Source organism: Balaenoptera acutorostrata, chromosome 1 (genome assembly GCF_949987535.1).
Source record: "Balaenoptera acutorostrata chromosome 1, mBalAcu1.1, whole genome shotgun sequence".
In the NCBI taxonomy this organism is placed as follows: domain Eukaryota; kingdom Metazoa; phylum Chordata; class Mammalia; order Artiodactyla; family Balaenopteridae; genus Balaenoptera; species Balaenoptera acutorostrata.
This window is the reverse complement of record NC_080064.1, coordinates 163,716,895-163,723,163: the sequence shown is the minus strand read 5'-3', so window position 1 is coordinate 163,723,163 and position 6,269 is coordinate 163,716,895.

Below are 6,269 nucleotides of genomic sequence, written 5' to 3'. Positions count from 1 at the left end.
GTACCTGTCATATCTGAGCTGCAGTCTTTGGGAAGGATAGCAGTAGTCACATACTAGTGGCAGCTGTGTGGAGAAGGAGGGCCCATCTTCTAGTGGGGGAGAGGGTGATGATTTGGAGTTTGCAAGCTGTAAATACACATGTTGACTCCTTACAGTTTTGGGAGGCCTGTGTCTGCTTCACCCGTTGATTAAACATAGGGCTTCATGGGGGAATGGAAATGAGGCAGGGGACATTGTCCCAGCCACTGAGTTATGAAGGTCTTGTGAAGGCTGATGGTCCTTCTCCCAGCTCCCTGCTGTACTCTGGAGCAGAGCCAGGGGTGCAGGCATGTGGAGACCCAGCAATTTAGTGCCATCTGCTGAAACTTGCTTTTTCTTTTTTAATATTTGTTATATTTACATTCTTATATTTTATAAATTTATTTCTATTAAAATAATTTTATGTATTGTTATTTATTTATTGTTATACATTTATATGTTTATGTACACATTTACATATTTATACATTATCGATCTATAAATATCAAGATATATAATAATAATATATAATAATAATATATAAAATCAATATATATATCAATAAATATCAACAACATATAAATAAAAGGACTGTATACTGAAGTCCCATGTATTATCCATTACAGTGAATGATTTTTAATATTTTACCATATCTGTTTTATCATTTTTGCTGAAGAATTTTGCTGAAGAAGTTTTTGTGAAAGTACATTGCAGATATCATGACATTTTACCCTATACTGTGCATCTCCAGCAAAGGACATTTTATTACACAGCCACAATACTATTATCCAACTTAACAAAATTAGCAATAATTCTTTAATCACATCTAATAACCGGTCTATATTCAAATCTCTTTGATTGACTTTAAAATATACTTTTACAGTTGGTTTATTTGAGTGAGGATTCAACCAGGGTCCTCATTTTTCCGGTTTTAATCTACAGCCTTCTTCCATTTTTGGGGGGTATTGAATGATTGATGCATAATTGCAGCTTTAAGAAAGAATATTGGTGATATGAATCTGCTCTATCTGCTTCTCAGTCTAATGAAATCTCATGCAGAGCGCCCATCCCCTCCGGTTTCCTCCCTCTCCCCAGGACCAGGCAGGATGGTCTGTAGGGACGGGAATCTGGGAAAAGGGCGTCTAGTTTTCCCTCCACTGTGGTTGCCATCCAAGCCCGCCCGTCCTTGCCGGTGGCATCGCCTGCTGGTGGCCCGTTGGCTCCAGAACCATCTGAGCTGGAGCCTCCCCTTCTGGGCCACACCTGGTTTTTGTTCAGGTCACCTTGTTCTCTGACCCTGAGGTTCATGGCTCCTTTCAGCCAGTGGGGTGGGGCAGTACTCATCCTGGCCCTGAGGACGCCAGGCCCCCCGGGGAGGCCTGCAGACCAGCGATCTGCCTCTGAATATTCACAGAGGGGAACGGCTCAGTTAGTAAAAACACAGGAAAGCACATGGGAATTCTCTGGGATTTAGAAGGTATTGTGGTTCTGTGCATAGTGTAAGCCTTCAATTTCGGCTTGTTGAATCGAATTGAATTCAGCAAGGAAGAGAAGATTAGGAGATGAGAGACATTATCTGGTGATGGAATTCAAGCCCAAATGTTCCTGTAGTCACAGTTATTCTACTTATGCTCTGGGAGGGATTGGCAGGGAGCCCGTTCCAGAACCTCACAGACACTCACGTGTGGATTTGCACAGTGGGCTTACCCAGTGGGCACGAGGGGCTTCTGTTTGGCCCCTAGGCTACTCCTGGAGACCTGGAGTGGAATGCCCTCAGCCTCCTGAGGGCAGTGGGGTGGGTTCTCAGGGCGTGGAGCCATGCTCTTCAATTCTACTCAGTAATTCGATCAGGAAACGTCTTAAGCACCAACTACAAGTCAGGCTCAGGGCTCGCCCTGGGAGGTGTAGGGGGGGGGGGTGAGGTGGGATGGTGGGATGGTGGGTGGCGCAGGGATGAATAACAGAGGTCTCTGCCTCCCAGAACCTTCCAGGCGAATGGGGGAGACAGACTCCTACACAAGTGACACAATTTGAAACAGTGTAACATCAGTGCTGGAAGAGAGGTACAGAAAAGACAGGCCACAAGAAGAGAGAAAGGTTAATGCTGTCTCAGGAAAGGGAGCAGGTTTCCTGCAAGATGGGTAGGGATTGGGCAGCTGGGACTTCATTCAGTCATTTGGTAAATATTAATTATGCATCAGCTATATTCTAGGGATTGTGCGGGCACCAGTAAATGAGAGGGAAAGCTGTTCCAGATGGAGGGAAGAGCATGAGAGGAGGGAAGAGCATAGGAAAAGACAGAGCCTGTTTGGAAAAGCCTGGGCTGTGACTTTGAGGCCGTCGCTGCATCCCCCCAGGACCTGCTGGACCAGGAAGCAGCCAACTGCCTTCCTTGCTTCTTCCTGTCTTCTGTGCCAGGATCCTGCCTGGGGTGCTTTGCCTTTCTATATCAGAGGGAAAGAATTTCAGGCTATTCCCCAGAGAGGGCAGTATCCTTGGCGTCCTGAGGTTCAGGTTGCTGGGTAACGTCCACTTCCTCCACTCCCTGGGCTGGAAGCGCCCCCAGAGCTCTTTGGGCAGCTGAGAGCCACGTTCTGTGGCTGCTGCCCGGCACTGGGTCAAAGCACCTTGATGTGCAGCCAGCTGTAGCTTCTGCAGCTGTGTCCCCACCACCCAGGGCGAAGAAGAAAAGGCCAACTCGCGGAAAGCCCCTGGGAGAGGCCAGAAACATTCCCCTGGAGCTGAAAGCAATCCAGATGATTGGCCGAGGAAGTGCAGCTGGCCTCCCGCTTCCACCTGCGTTCTTGAAACATTTACTACTAATTAATTTCTGAATTACACAACAATGCACTTCCTAATTACACAGGGGAAGCACTAGCAGCTATAAAGGGGTCGTTATCTATTTCACAAGTGATTCTAATAGATGCTCTCCCAGAAATGAGAAGGACGGAGGGGTGGGGTGGGGGGGGGAGGAGGAAGGAGAGAGAGAGGGAGATTTTGGATCGATTGAGACAGAAGGAAAGCCTGGCTGGCAGGTTCTCCTGGTCTTAGAGGCTGGTGTCGTCTGGAGGAGCTCAGCTGTTTGGGGACCTCAGCAACCCTTCCAGGAGACATGCAGCCGTCTCTGGCCTCAGAAGGAAAGCTTCCTCGGGAACCCTGCCAACTGTACAAACACCAACCAACACGGAAATGTAAATAATAACATGCAGACATGATGCAAACATAATTATAGCCGAACATTATGAGGAGAGAGACTCACTGGGGACTGGTCATGTTTTCCTGTCTGTAAGTCCCATTTTGCATTGTGGTGATTAAAGCAGACTAATTTTTTTCTCTCTCTCTTTTCTATTTTGTTTTTACTGCCACATAGAATTTTGTGTGTGTGTGTGTATTTATAGTAGATTGGATAGCACATTAAAACAAGTAAGTGGCTTTCATATCATGTTGGAATATCGGATTACCGATGTTTATTAGGCTCATCAAACTTATTGAGCTCCTACTGTGTGCAGGGAGGTATGCTGGCCAATGGGCTACATGAATAAGGTAGGATCCCTCCTGTGGGTAAGTCTCTATAGTCTGAGGAGAGAGACGTGTGTTAAAAACAAGTGGCTTCAGCATGTGGTGGAGACAGGCACAGGGAACCATGAGGGCACTAGCTGCATCTTGGAGTTCAGGCAAGTCTGTGGAACAGAAGAGAGTGTGAACAAGGACTTTTCCTCCACTCTTTCCTAGATCATGAGGGCTGGAGCCCTTCCCAACTCTCAGCACCTGATTTACAGGTCGAAGGCCAGGTATGAAGGCTGTAGGCTATGGGTGGTTCTCCTGAGGGGTGAGTTGTATCTGCCACGGTCCATCGGGGGACAGAAACCATAACGTTTATTTGAACAGAAAGAATGAAACGCAGCAAATTGTTATCTAGGTAAAAAGTTATAACTAGTAATTGAATGGATAAAAAGAGTACTTAAAGGTACCGTGGAGGTAACAGCTGTGGGAAGCTACTGCGTCGGGCTGAGTGAACAAAGGGAAGAGGTTGGAATTATTAAAACACAGAAATTTAGAGAGACCCCATCAAACTGAAACTCAGACCTCTGAGAAGCTGGTGTCTCTGGAAGGGGAGGCTGTACCACAAGGGGGCAGGTTTTACAATTGTAGGAATAATTGCGGAGCGGGTTCACCTGCACAGCTGGCGCCCCCTGTTGGCAGAGCTGAATATAGAGCCAGTGGACAGAGATTCAGAAGGTGGGGAGGGTGATCCCATAAGCTGGAGGTTCGTTCATTCAGCTTCGATTTTTGAGTACCCGCAAAATATCAGGCATTTTGTGGCTTGGACCAGCCTTGCAGACATGGAGGTGGTGAGGAAAGTTTATAGGATCTGCTGTCGGGTTAGGTATGGGGTATGACTGGGAGGGAAGAGTCGAGAATGATTACAATATTTTTGGCTTGAGCCGCTGAAGGATGGAGCTGACGGTAACTGCGGGTTTTTGAAAATATTTACGCCATCGATGATTATAAAGTTATGAAGAGATTCCGTTTGAATTCACTGAGTAAATTAATCTGAAGAATGCAGTCTTAATAACCTGAGATGTATAAACCATTTTGAATAATCCAGGATATTTGCATGTTTCCTGTTCACTACTCTTATGAAATTATTATTTTCCCAGACAGGTCCTGGGAGTGGAAGTGGCCTTGTACACTCTGGGACTTTGCTTTCTCACAAAAAATCTTCTAGAGTTTTTTTGTTTTTGCCTTTTTGACTCCTGCTACCTACCCATAGGTCCCCCCCACTCCCCCCCCCCCACCGCCATTGCTAGCTACTGAGGATTTGTCTGTCCTCACCTTTATCTGCTCAGAATTCTTCAGGGTTTCCTTCTCAATGTCTCCTGTTTTCCTTCTCAGTCTCCTTCTCTGGCTCCTTTAATGAAGTCAACCCCCAGATCCCCATCCTTTCTCCAGCCCAACTACCTCTGACTTGGTCTTGAGTTTCCAACTGCCTTCTGGGGATCTCCACAAGGTTGTCCTGAAGACACCTGAGGTTCTCCATGTTGCCAAATGAACTCATTCTTCTCCCTTTATACCTAATTCGCACCCGCCCCTCCCAAATCCTTGATGTCACCTAATGTCATCGTCTAGCCGTTCTGGCTCCCAGCTCAGTCATTTTTTTAATTTTAATTTATTTACTTAATATATTTATTTTTGGCTGCGTTGGGTCTTCGTTGCTGCGTGTGCGTTTTTCTCTAGTTGTGGCGAGTGGGGGCTACTCTTCGTTGCGCACGGGCTTCGCATTGCGGTGGCTTCTCTTGTTGCAGAGCATGGGCTCTAGTTGTCCGGGCTTCAGTAGTTGTGGCACTCAGGCTCAGTAGTTGTGGCTCACAGGCTCTAGAGCTCAGGCTCAGTAGTTGTGGCGCACGGGCTTAGTTGCTCCGTGGCATGTGGGATCTTCCAGGACCAGGGGTTGAACCTGTGTTCCCTGCATTGGCAGGCAGATTCTTAACCACTGCGCCACCAGGGAAGTCCCAAGCTCAGTCATCTTTGACGCCTTCCTCTCACTCATCCTCATAGCTGATCCATCACTGATTCCTGTCAGTTCTCTTTTCACTCCCTCCTTGTTTCCCCCTTTCCTTCCCACTGCTTGAATTCAGGCTATTCCCTTTCTCGCCTGGCCTGTCCCGGTGCAGAGGCCTCCTAATTAATTCTTCTCCTTTCAAGCTCTTACCTCTCTGTCCCCTGCATCGGGAATTGCTTCCTAAAGCATCAGTGCATCACTCTGGCTCCTTCTCAGAGCTCTCAGTGGTGTCCTGTTGCCAGCAGAATGATAGTCAAACTCTTAGCACGGTGTCCAAGAGCCTCCTTGGATGGGTCCCAAGCCATCTTTCCAGACTCCACCCCAGTGTCATCACTGTGTTTTAATCATGCAGGATGGCTCGATATTAACTACAATCACCAAGCATGCTACCTTTGCTGGGGCTCTTCCTTCCACCCGTGCTTTCCTTTTGTCCCTCCCCGGCCTACAAATGCCCCACCCACCCTGCCACTTCCTTCCACCCCCCATGAAGGTGAAGAAGAGGACAGTTTCTTTACTTTTTTCCAACATGCCCAAACTCAAATTATAGCCCATTCAGTTCGAGCCTCCCAGCCAGGCAGAGAGAGAAGTCCGGGGCCGTGGACCAGAGAGGAAGGGTCTGCAGGACCCTGAACTTGAGCCCCTGAAGGCCCATCTGCCCACCCCAGGCACAATTTCAGTCCAGTCCAGA